This window comes from Callithrix jacchus, chromosome 4, assembly GCF_049354715.1.
Source record: "Callithrix jacchus isolate 240 chromosome 4, calJac240_pri, whole genome shotgun sequence".
Lineage (NCBI taxonomy): Eukaryota > Metazoa > Chordata > Mammalia > Primates > Cebidae > Callithrix > Callithrix jacchus.
The window spans coordinates 116,832,465-116,846,162 of record NC_133505.1 but is presented as its reverse complement, the minus strand read 5'-3'; the positions used below and the strand labels follow the sequence as shown (position 1 = coordinate 116,846,162).

The window sequence follows — 13,698 nt, the reverse complement described above, 5'->3', positions numbered from 1 at the left end:
ACGATTTATAGTCCTTTGGATATATACCCAGTAATGGGATTGCTGGGTCAAATGGAATTTCTATTTCTAAGGCCTTGAGGAATCGCCACACTATCTTCCACAATGGTTGAACTAATTTACACTCCCACCAACAGTGTAAAAGTGTTCCTTTTTCTCCACATCCTCTCCAGCATCTGTTGTCTCCAGATTTTTTAATGATCGCCATTCTAACTGGCGTGAGATGGTATCTCAATGTGGTTTTGATTTGCATCTCTCTGATGACCAGTGATGATGAGCATTTTTTCATATGATTGTTGGCCTCATATATGTCTTCTTTCGTAAAGTGTCTGTTCATATCCTTTGCCCAATTTTGAATGGGCTTGTTTGTTTTTTTCCTATAAATCTGTTTGAGTTCTTTGTAAATTCTGGATATCAGCCCTTTGTCAGATGGGTAAATTGCAAAAATTTTTTCCCATTCTGTTGGTTGCCGATTCACTCTAGTGACTGTTTCTTTTGCCGTGCAGAAGCTGTGGAGTTTGATTAGGTCCCATTTGTCTATTTTGGCTTTTGTTGCCAATGCTTTTGGTGTTTTGTTCATGAAGTCCTTGCCTACTCCTATGTCCTGGATAGTTTTGCCTAGATTTCCTTCTAGGGTTTTTATGGTGCCAGGTCTTATGTTTAAGTCTTTAATCCATCTGGAGTTAATTTTAGTGTAAGGTGTCAGGAAGGGGTCCAGTTTCTGCTTTCTGCACATGGCTAGCCAGTTTTCCCAACACCATTTGTTAAACAGGAAATCCTTTCCCCATTGCTTGTTTTTGTCAGGTTTATCAAAGATTGTATGGTTGTAGATATGTTGTGTTGCCTCCAATGCCTCTGTTTTGTTCCATTGGTCTATATCTCTGTTTTGGTACCAGTACCATGCCGTTATGATTACTGTAGCCTTGTAGTATAGTTTGAAATCCAGTAGTGTGATGCCCCCCGCTGTGTTCTTTTTGCTTAGAATTGACTTGGCTATGCGGGCTCTCTTTTGGTTCCATATGAAGTTCATGGTGGTTTTTTCCAGTTCTGTGAAGAAAGTCAATGGTAGCTTGATGGGGATAGCGTTGATTCTGTAAATTACTTTGGGCAGTATAGCCATTTTCATGACATTAATTCTTCCTAACCATGAACATGGAATGTTTCTCCATCTGTTTGTGTCCTCTCTTATTTCGTTGAGCAGTGGTTTGTAGTTTTCCTTGAAGATGTCCCTTACGTTCCTTGTGATTTGTATTCCTAGGTATTTTATTCTTTTTGTAGCAATTGTGAATGGCAGTTTGTTCTTGATTTGGCTCTCTTTAAGTCTATTATTGGTGTAGAGGAATGCTTGTGATTTTTGCACATTGATTTTGTATCCTGAGACTTTGCTGAAGTTGCTTATCAGTTTCAGGAGTTTTTGGGCTGAGGCAACGGGGTCTTCTAGATATACTATCATGTCGTCTGCAAATAGAGACAATTTGGCTTCCACCTTTCCTATGTGAATACCCTTTATTTCTTTTTCTTGCCTGATTGCTCTGGCTAGAACTTCCAGTACTATATTGAATAGGAGTGGTGACAGAGGGCATCCTTGTCTAGTGCCGAATTTCAAAGGGAATGCTTCCAGTTTTTGCCCATTCAGTATGATATTGGCTGTTGGTTTGTCATAAATAGCTTTTATTACTTTGAGATACGTTCCATCGATACCGAGTTTATTGAGGGTTTTTAGCATAAAGGGCTGTTGAATTTTGTCGAATGCCTTCTCTGCGTCAATTGAGATAATCATGTGGTTATCAGTGTGATTTTTAACAGATGATTACAGTTTTGATGGAGTAGTCACATGTGAAACAAATACATTTTAATTCAAGTTTTTCTTCATATTATTGCTCATCATTAGTAAAAACATAATTAATATTGAGTTCTCATTTTTTTTTCTTTATGATCTAAACTGAAATAATGACATTGTACCTGGTAAAACGAATGTTATGAATATTAATAAACAGATGAATAAATAAACATAACAGGTTGAATATGCTTATTAGGCAAATTGGCTGCAATTTATCATTTTATTTTACTTTTTCACTATACATTTAACAAACATTTACTGATATCAAATTATATTGCTGAATATTCATCTTCACACTGTTGTCATTTTAGTTTATGTTGATGAAGTTTCTTTTGTTTGTTCTTAAGATATGGTTATGAAATAGCTGCAATCCTCATTTTTCTCTTCAGTTTATCATTGGAGGTTTTATTTTGCCCCCAGAAAGTGATTTCATGATCTTTTGTTTCTTAGGCTTTTGAGAATTCTCAGGATATGGTAGGGATACATCTAGGTAAATTTTATTTTATTAACTGATGAGAGGTGTTTATTGTCAACAGGTTCTAGTTAGTATCCTCTGGGACCTTGTCAGTCAAGGCTACTCATCTGACTTGACCATGTCTTGCTATGACATTGTATAAATTGGGGTCAAATGATAGTGGCCATAAAGATGTATTTACCATATTAATGGAAGCATGTCTCCTTATAATTTTTAACTAAGATTCTTTGAGGCTTCCAAATGTCCACTTTACTATTAACTATGAATCAGCATGTTTTAAAGTGATTATTGGGCTGGGTGTGGTGCTCATGCCTGTAGTCCCAGCACTTTGGAAGGCTGAGGTGGGTGGATCACTTGAGCTCAGGACTTCAACACCAGCCCGGGCAACATGGTAAAACCCCATCACTACAAACAGTACAAAAATTAGCAGGGCATGGTGGTGCACTCCTGCAGTCCCAGCTATTTGGAAGGCTGAGGTGGGAAGATGGTTTGAGCCTGGGCAACTGAACCAGACCCTATCTCAAAAAAAAAAAAAAGATTATTGGGTACATGATGTTGTTCTAGATCATGAGAAGACCTCCTTCATAAATGGGCTTTTAGATTTTAATCTGCGGTGCATTTAATGAAACTTATGCAGGTTATATTTTTGAGGTTGTGTTCATGTTTGAATGATTGATAAGAATCTTTTATTAAAGATTAATTTATCTGAGCTCCTATCTCTTGTTTCTTAAAATTCTATATTTTGTTCTAAATAGCGTAGCTTAACACATTTTATTCGTGACATTGTCACCTGAATGTCTACTGATACTTAAATTTAGTATGCGCAGGACTCCGTTTTCTCCTACTCAGATTTGCTGCTGCTTTACTGTCCTCTCTTTTGGTTATGGCACCACCCTCTTCCTGGCTTAGAAACTTCTTTTACCTCTTTGCAGACCCTTCTTTGCACTCCACATCTAGAACTTGTCAAGTTCTTTCAGTGTCATTTCTAAAATCTGCCTTGCATTCATCTATTTTCATCTCTAGTCCTCATTCCTAGTTCAGGCTTTTATTATCTCTTTCTTGCATTGTGATACTACTCTCTATACTTGTCTGTTGTCAACAATCTCTTTCCCTTCCAATCCACTTTGGGCCCTCTGACCAGTTCCTCAGGTCCTGTTCAAGAACTTTGAAATAGTTCCTAGTTGCTTACAGACTAAATCTCTACTTCCTTATTTGGCTTTCAGAGTTTTACCAAATAAAGCTTTAACTGCCTTTAAAATTTTTCTCTATCCCTGTCATCTTTCATGTATACTTTACTATTGAACTATGGATTGTTCCCTGTCTCCTCCTGGGATTTCCTGCCTTAATGGCTTTTATTTCCCCTATCTTAAAACCCCTTAACCCTGTCTTGACATATTCAAATACGATCTGTCTTTCAGGGTCCAACACAAATGCTAATGAAAACTTAACCTCATATCCATGTCTACTTGGAACGAATCTCTCCTTGTTTTGGTTCCTGCTGTATTGCATCTTTACTTATGGCATTTATCTATTAGTATTATAGCAGGTTTAGAGAACTCTTAGAACATCTCCTAGCCTGTAAACTTTTGAGAGAGCACGGTCTATGTCTCTTTTTGTACGCTACTTCCCCTGTACACAGTAGGTGTTGAGGAAATCTTTCCTCAGTGAGTGAGTATCAGGGAGAATAGTACTGTGACATTTTGGGTATCAGGTATTCAAATACACTATCCTCAATGAACATTTTTTGTTTTCTTGTATGTGTAAAGTACAGAGGGATGGGAACAATACAAATATGAGTGCATCAAAGACCTTCTTCACAAGGAGCCTTGAAGAAATACAACATACACACTAACAATTATACTGTAAGATAGATGAGAGAGAATTGATTGTAGCTACATGGGAACCACAGACTAAATCTATGCAAGGTCGGAAGAGCTTGTGAGTGGGGGATGAGGGAAAGTTTCAAAGAGCAGGTTGCATTTGAGCTGGACTTTGAAAGATGAGTAGAATTTAAATAGAGACTTTGTTGATGAGGGTAACCTAAGGGGGTTTGGGATGTAAAAATTGTGAGGTAATAAAGCACTTAGATTATCTCAGAAAGGATATGCAGTTCTGGCTGGCTCAAATATGGATGAGCTCAATTGTGGTAGTGTGAGGTTGGACTCGGAAGATATGGTTTGGAGCCTGCTTGACCTAGAGAGTTTTAGGGGTCTTTTTGTTTAAGTATTGACAGTTTGTGAGCCACAGAATGAATTTTTTTACCCCATTGGAAAAGCTGATGATTATTACCTCATCAATGGCATGAACAGTGTTGAAAATGCGTTCTGAATATGGTTCTTACATAGTATAGCACTGGTTTATATTTTACCTGCATACTTATTGAATGGCCCCAACTCCACAAGTGAGTAATAATATTTGAAATTTTGAACTGACTGGGTGTGGTGGCTCATGTTTGTAATTTCGGCACTTTCAGAGGCCAAGGCAGGAGGAGTGATTGAGCCCAGGAGTTCAAAAGCAGCCTGAGCAACATAAGCAACATAGTGAGATCCCCATCTCTACAAAAAATAAAAAATTAACTGAGCATTAACAGTGCATGCCTGTTGTTTCAGCTATCAGGAAACTGAAGTGGGAGGACTGCTTTAGCCCAGGAGGTCAAGGCTGCAGTGAGCCATGATTGTGCCACTGCACTCCACTCCAGCCTTGGGCAACAAATTGAGACCATGTATTAAGAAAAAGATAAAGAAACTTTGAACCAACAGGAATCTAGTCTGTGATAGTCTCTTCAGTTCTTGATTCACTAATCTTGAGTCCTGATATCTGTTCCATATTGTCGTGGTTTTGCCAAAGTACTTTGAGAAGTAGATTTAAACCATATGCTTACTTCATAAATATATTCTGTAGTAGATACAGGAATAAAAGTATATCAAATATGAATATGCCCTTTAAAAGAGGATGATGGAGACATTTGCAAAATTATTTTTTGTGAGCTTAAGAGTAGTGTTGCTGTTGTAGTCAATGACTAGTTTTGTTTTTCCTTTTTTTTTTTTTTTGGAGACTGAGTTTCGCTCTTGTTACCCAGGCTGGAGTGCAATGGCGCGATCTCGGCTCACCGCAACCTCCGCCTCCCAAGTTCAGGCAATTCTCCTGCCTCAGCCTCCTGAGTAGCTGGGATTACAGGCACGCACCACCATGCCCAGCTAATTTTTTGTATTTTTAGTAGAGACGGGATTTCACCATGCTGACCAGGATGGTCTCGATCTCTTGACCTCGTGATCCACCTGCCTCAGCTTCCCAAAGTGCTGGGATTACAGGCTTGAACCACTGCGCCCTGCCTAGTTTTGTTTTTCTTAATGCTTCATTTTCTGTTGCTTTAGGAAATTTGGCTTTACACTATTTGTTAGTCACAGCTGACTGCTAATCATCTCTGAATTTCATTTGATGTGAGAAACCTGGAAAATCCATACAATTAAATGTGTTAGAGTAAATATAAATTTACAGTATGAAATAAAAAATTTAAACAAAAGCCAGTGTTTTAGACATCATACGCAGAGGCATTGCATCATCATAAGGGTTGGTGTTTTTCATTACGATTGATTTTATATCCGAATCAGTATTTTAATTCGAATGACATACATTCGAATCCTAGAATTTATGCAGAAATAGAGAATTTAAATAAAGTCACAAAAAATAACTTAAAATGAGGAATTGCTTTAAAAGGAAAAGAGAAAGAGAGCTAAATATATTCATCTTGGCCGAGAGACAGTGAAGTAGAGATATAAGTCTATAAATACTTGGAACTTGTAAACACCAAGGGAGAAAAGATGTATTTTAATTTTATAGCAGGATATAGCTAAGAGTAAGAAAATGAAATATAGGATGACTCATTTTTATGGAATTACTATTTTGGTAGATTGGAAGGATGCCAAGATTTAGTTTATCTCTTTTTCCAAATTATGAGCTTCTTGAGAGCAAGGTTCATATCTCACTAATTTTTGTAGTCCCAGCATTGGTGTATTGTTTATGCTCAAAAGTTATTTGAATTGAATTTCAGCAAGGCATATAGCAATTTTACATTATTCTTTAGCAATGATAGACAAATGCTGGCTAAATGATAATATTAAGTGGATTTATGACTCCTTCATTTCAGAATCTTGCTACTAGCTCAGTGACATAAATTGAACCGTCAGTTAGAATATTTCATTTTTCATTATCATGTCCCAGAACCTAGTACACAATAAGCACTAAGTCTTTATTGAATGAAGGATTTGAATGAATGCTTCAGGGCGCCAACCCTAGCTCTGTCTTTTAAAAAATATGTGTGGAGATCGGGTGCAGTGGCTCATGCCTGTAATCCCAGCACTTTGAGAGGCCAAGGCGGGCAGATCACCTGAGGTCAGGAGATCCAGACCAGCCTGGCCAACATACTGAAATCCTGTCTCTACTAAAAATACAAAAATTAGCTGGGTGTGGTGGCGGCTACCTGGAATCCCAGCTACTTGGGAGACTGAGTCAGGAGAATCGCTTGAACCTGGGAGGCAGAGATTGCAGTGAGCTAAGATCAGGCCACTGCACTCCAGCCTGGACAACAGAGTGAGACTCAGTCCCCCAAAAATAAAAAATAAAAATAAATTAAAAATATGTGTGGAGTTTCCATCTCAAGGCTCTTTTCACATTAGTGGGTGGATTTGCAGTCTTTTGAAGTCTGTGGGCACAAATAACTATGTGGTCTGCAAACATCGTACAGTATATCAAAATTTTGTGAGATCCACTTGAGAGAGAAAATAATTTTGTATCCAGAAATCTTTTGGCTTTTGTTGTTAATTAACAGCTACTAAACATTTTAGTAGCTATGAGCTACTATTCTACCTAAAAACTTCTATTAGAGGTCTATCAGAATAGTAGTAATAACAAAAAACCTTGCCAGTACTTTGAGTCAGATATGATTTCATTTGATTAAAGAATGTGATGCAAGCTGGGTAAGGTGGCACATACCTGTAGTTCCAGTTACTCTGAAGGCTGAGGTAGGAGGATTGATTGAGGACAGTGGTACAACACTGTAGTATGCTATGTTTGTATGTGTGAATAGCCACTACACTCCTGTCTGACAATGTAGTGAGACTCCATCTCTAAATAAATAAATAAGGAGGGGGACTCAAGATGGCGCTGTGAGAACAACCCAGGATTGGAGTTCTCGTTGTGTCTGCGGAGAGGTGAGTCTGAGCTGCATTTCCAGACTGATCTTTGTTGCTCACGGAACGGGGAAATTCCCAAGTGAAGAGGAGACGCGGGACGCCAGGCAGATATTACGCTTGGCGAAGCCGGCAGCCGGGGTGGCGGCGGCCGGCCCTACCCAGCGCTCCCCACAGGGCGCACTTGTCCGGGTGCCCCGTTGAACCAGCAACTGGAGACGTGAGAGGGCTGGACTTGAGACTGAGCTAGACTTGAACAGTGGGCCAGCCCAGGGGATTGCAGGAACAGAGCGTTAGGATTGGCCCAGTGGGACGAACAAAACCGCGATTTCAAACAAGCCCCGTGCAGACGGCCCCAGACGCTCTGAGGGGGAGGGGCGGCCACCATTACCGAGGTAACCCGCCCCAACTGAGATACACGCCCATTGCTGACGCAGCCAGCCGTTGCCGAGGCAACCCGTCCCTACTGAGATACACGCCCACTGCTGACGCAGCCAGCCGTTGCCGAGGCAACCCGTCCCTACTGAGATACACCCCACTGCTGACGCAGCCTGCTGTCGCCGAGGCAACCCGCTACAACAGAGAGACTCCGCCGCAGGGTGTGGCGGAGAACAGCAGAACAGCGGAGCCAGGGCGAGCCTCACATCAGCAGGGCGGAGCCTCGGCAGGCAAACAGTGGCTAGTCTGCATCCTAGCTGGGCAGGACCTCAACGGACATCCAAAAATAAAGCCCAAACCCCTCAACACAGCATTTGAGAAAAAAAAGGGTTTTTTTAATGAGCTCTGTTGCAGCAGAATCAAACATAGCAGCCTAACAGCCCTGAATGAACAACACAGCTCACAGCTCAGCAATTAAACCCCTATAAAGTACAAACTGTCTCCTCAAGCAGCTCCCTGACCCCTCTATATCCAAAAGACTGACATTAGGCAGGCACCATCCTGGGACAAAGATAGCAGAAAAAGAAACTGGTAGCATCCCTCGCTGTGCCACAGCTGCTAGAGGTGCACCCCAGACAAGCAGGGTCTGGAGCGGACCTCAGCAGTCGTACAGCGAAGGGGCTAGACTGGTAGAAGGAAAACCAAGCAACAGAAATACTTCATCATCAACATTCAGGGTGTCCACTCAGAGACCCAATCGAAAAGTCAGCAACTATGCAGACGACCAGCGGACAAATCCTCAAAGATGGGAAGAAACCAGCGCAAAAAGGAGGAAAACACCCCCCGAAACCAGAACACCTCGCCTCCTAGAAAGGACCAAAACTCCTCACCAGCAAGGGAACAAAGCTGGACGGAGAATGACTGTGACGAAATGACGGAATTAGACTTCAGAAGATGGATAATGAGAAACTTTTGTGAGCTAAAAGATCATGTATTAAATCAATGCAAAGAAACTAAGAACCTTGAGAAAAGATTTGAAAAAAGATTTGAGGAAATGATAACAAGAATGGATAACTTAGGAATATGAATGAATTAAAGGAGCTGAGAAACACAATACGAGAACTTCGCGAAGCATGCACAAGTTTCAATAGCCGAATTGACCAAGCAGAAGAAAGAATATCTGAAGTCGAAGACCAACTCAATGAAATAAAACGAGAAATGAAGATTAGAGAAAAAAACGCAAAAAGGAATGAACAAAGTCTCCAAGAAATGTGGGACTATGTGAAAAGACCTAACCTACGTTTGATAGGTGTACCAGAAGGGGACGAAGAGAATGATTCCAAGCTGGAAAATACTCTTCAGGACATCATCCAGGAAAATTTCCCCCACCTAGCAAGACAGGCCAACACTCAATTGCAGGAAATTCAGAGAACACTACAAAGATATTCTGCAAGAAGAGCAACCCCAAGGCACATAATCGTCAGATTCAATAGGGTTGAAATAAAGGAGAGAATACTAAGGGCAGCCAGAGAGAAAGGTCGGGTCACCCACAAAGGGAAGCCCATCAGACTCACAGCAGATCTCTCGGCAGAAACACTACAAGCCAGAAGAGAGTGGGGGCCAATATTCAACATTCTTAAAGAAAAGAACTTTCAACCCAGAATTTCATATCCAGCCAAACTGAGCTTCAGAAGTGAAGGAAAAATAAAATCCTTTGCGAACAAGCAAGTACTCAGAGATTTTGTCACCACCAGGCCTGCTTTACAAGAGCTCCTAAAAGAGGCACTACACATAGAAAGGATCAACCAGTACCAGCCATTCCAAAATCACACTGAATGCTAAAGAGCATCAACATAATGAAGAATCTACAACAACTAACAGGCAAAACAGCCACTTAGCATCAAAATGGCAGTGTCAAATTCACACATAGCAATATTAACCCTAAATGTAAATGGACTAAATGCACCAATCAAAAGACACAGACTGGCAAATTGGATAAAAAGCCAAAACCCATCAGTGTGCTGTATCCAGGAAACCCATCTCACATGCAAGGATACACAAAGGCTCAAAATAAAGGGATGGAGGAAGATTTACCAAGCAAATGGAAAGCAAAAAAAAGCAGGAGTTGCAATTCTCATCTCCGATAAAATAGACTTTAAAGCAACAAAGATCAAAAGAGACAAAGAAGGCCATTACATAATGGTAAAAGAATCGATACAACAAGAAGAGCTAACGATCCTAAACATATATGGACCCAATGCAGGAGCACCCAGATACATAAGGCAAGTTCTTAAGGACTTACAAAAGGACTTAGACTCTCACACAATAATAGTGGGAGACTTTAACACTCCACTGTCAATACTAGACAGATCTAACATCATCCTCAGCAAACTGACACAAGAACAGAAAATGAAACACTGCATATTCTCACTCATAGGTGGGTGATGAAAAATGAGAACACATGGACACAGAAAGGGGAGTACTAAACACTGGGGTCTATTGGGGGGACAAGGGGAGGGCCAGTGGGAGGGGGAGGTGGGGAGGGATAGCCTGGGGAGAAAAGCCAAATGTGGGTAAAGGGGAGAAGAAAAGAAAGCACACTGCCATGTGTGTACCTACGCAACTGTCTTGCATGCTCTGCTCATGTACCCCAAAACCTATAATCCAATAAAAAATTAAAATAAAAATAAATAAATAAATAAATAAAATAAAAAAGAAATGTTGCAATAGATATTCTAGTTGCAGAGGAAAGTACAGATATTTCCCAATTTTTGATAGAGTTACATCTCAATAGACCCATCATAAGTTGAAATATTATAAGGCAAAGTACCTTTTTAACTTATAATTTATATCTTCAACATACAGTGGGCTTATCCAGAAGTAGCCTCTTTGTAAGTTAAGGAGCTTACTGAATGTGTATTGCTTTTGCACCATCCTGAAGTTGAAAGATCAATACGTAGATCCATTATAAGTTGGGAACTATATATATTATATGACTTTGGATATTTTTTTTCTTTCGTGGATATATTTTCATACTAATTGACAGCAAATTTTAGTTTTGGTTTGTTAACTTTGCTTTTTTGTGACATCTGCTTATTCACTAAATACTTACTGGATTTTCAACAGCATTCTAGGTTATGACACATTGGCTATATATATTTTAATGCTGTGTCAGTTATCTGTTGCTGTGTAACAGGTTAACCCCAAACTTAGTGGCTTAAACAACATTTATTATTTCACAGTTTCTGTGGGTCAGGAATCCATGTGTGGTTTATCTGGGTCCTTTGTTTCAAGGTCTTTTAAAAGGAAATTCTACCCAGAATTAGTTATCACAAAGTTTGACTGGAAAGAATCCCTTTCCTAGCTGACTCATTTGGTTGTTGGGAGGATTCATTTCCTTGTGAACTGATGGGTGAAAACCTTCATCCATCAGCTCATGAGGTGAAGTTCCGTGCCACATGAGCCTCTTTATAGATATCTCACAAGGTGGCAGTTTGCTCACCAGAGTGAGCAAGCAAGAAGGCAAGAGAGAGAAAGTAAATTTTCTATAATCTAATTATGGAAGTGACATCCCATTAATTTTGTTTTATTCTCTTCGCTAGAAGCAAGTCATTAGGTATAGTCCACACTCAAGGAGAGGAGTTTACACAACAGTGTGTATACCAGGAGATGGCAACTATTGGAAACCATGTCTGAAGCTACCTACTGATAGAGACAGGAGGCAGGGAAATTCTGGGTAGAAGAGGGTGGGTCTCTGGCGAGGTTCCCACCCTCAAGCCAAAAACCCTGATACCATTGCCCAAGGTGAGAACTTACATCTTGTTTTCCCATTTGAATGTTGCCTTTTCCAAAACCATCCATGGCTTGCCCTGCTCCCATCCTGTGCCCATAAAAACCTCAGGCTCACATGGCAGAGAGGAGGAGAAGCAGCTGGATGTTGGAGACTATGGTTGGATGTCGGAGAAAAGCAGCTTGACTTCAGAAGGACAGCTCGATGGTGTAGCTTTTGAGAAGAGTCTAGCTGGGGATGGCTGGACTTCAGGGGAAGATTACCTTCCTGCTCCATCCCCTTTCCTACTCTCCTTCCTTCTGAGAGCCACTATTATTGGGAATAAAGTCCCCCGCATTTACCATCTTCAGTTTGCTAGGGTGACCTCATTCCTCCTGGATGCTGAATAAGAACTTGGGTGTCATGGGTGTGGGTTCAAAAGGCTGTCACACTGACCCTCCACTGAGCTGTTAACACTTAATGTGTCCACAGAGGGCAAAGCTAAAAGGGCACTGTACCATTCCTTCTGGGGCTTCAGAGGTCGCAGACACCCCCCTTAGATGCTGCCAGAGGACTTGCACAGAGTTTTGCTCCTGCTGGCACCCAAAAGGGCTTGCACCGGCTCCTGCACCCACTCACCTGCATGCTCCCCATCCTGTGAGCAAGTTGAGTGAGTGGAGTTCGCCCCTGCTGGTGCCCATGCATTCCAATTCCAGCATGCGAAGGGGTCAGGGAAATATCCTGCTTCACTATCAGAGCTGAGGAAGCTTTTAAATGATATTTGGGACTAGTTGTGATGACACATACCTGTAGTCCCAGCTACTCAAGAGGATAAGGTGGGAAGATACCTTGAGCCCAGGAGTTTGAGTCTAATTTGAGCAACATAGACCCTGACTCTAAAAAACGAAACAGAGCAAAAGTTAAATGACAAATAGATCCTGTTATTGTCATTTTTTATTCAGTGGAAATACAATAAAGAAAATGCAGGCTGGGCTTGGTGGCTCACACCTGTAGTCCCAGCACTTTGGGAGGCCAAGGTGGGCAGATCACCCGAGGTCAGGAGTTGAAGACCAGCCTGACCAACATGGAGAAACCCCATCTCTACTGAAAATATAAAATTAGCTGGGCGTGGTGGCACATGCCTGTAATCCCAGCTACTTGGAAGGCTGAGGCAGGAGAATCGCTTGAATCTGGGAGGTGGAGGTTGCAGTGAGCATAGATTGTGCCATTGCACTCCAGCCTGAGCTACAAGAGGGACACTTCATCTCAAAAAAAAAAAAAAAAAAAAAGAGAGAGAGAAAATGCAAAAGTCCTTTTTTTATGTGTAAAAGTAACATGGATGATAGGATTTGGGGGCAGTTCTGGTTGGAAAGAGCTAAAAAATTGTTACAATGTACTAATTATCTCTTCTCTTTAAGAAACATTGTTCAGTGATTTTCAGAATTCAAAATATGTTTTCTAATTTTCCCCTCCTCTCCTCTTCCTCCCTCTTCCTCCTCTCCCTGCTGTTGAACCACAGGTTTAATCTACTTAAGTTCAGATGATGCGTTCAATTGAGGTCCAGAATTTATCACTTTGAACATACCTAGACATTTCCATCTTTTTATGCAGTCTGAGGCCTGTGCTTATCACTAGTATTGGTACTTTCATATTTCTATATTCTACTCTTTTGTGTAAAGCAGAGGCAAAAATGTGAAGAAAATTTTAAATAATGGCAAAACATTGTTTTCCAAGGCTGGTATTTCTGCTGAATTGTAACCGCTAGCCCAGAGGCATTGAAAGGACACCATGCAGAAAGATGAAAAAGACCTTTAGCTAAAGAGAATAAAGACTTCTCTGTATGAAAGTCTAATACCATGTATGTAAAAGTCAAAGACCCCCCTCTGTATTCACTCAGCTGTAAGAAAAATGCTGTACTGTTCATCTTTGTGAACATTTGATTAAGTGCTCAGAAATCTCTACATGCAGCATAGCTTCTCTTCATAAATTGTCTGACAAGGAGATACAGTAGGTCTTTAATTTCATCTCTGCTAAATAGGGCTCTATAAGG

The 13,698-nt window shown here is 40.7% G+C and overlaps 1 protein-coding gene across 8 annotated transcripts in view; it reads left to right on the top strand.

Moving 5' to 3' along the window:
• The window catches only part of CDK19 (cyclin dependent kinase 19), a 211,267-nt gene that overhangs the window by 149,293 nt on the left and 48,276 nt on the right, over positions 1-13,698 (top strand). The gene's annotated exons all lie outside the window — the stretch shown is intronic.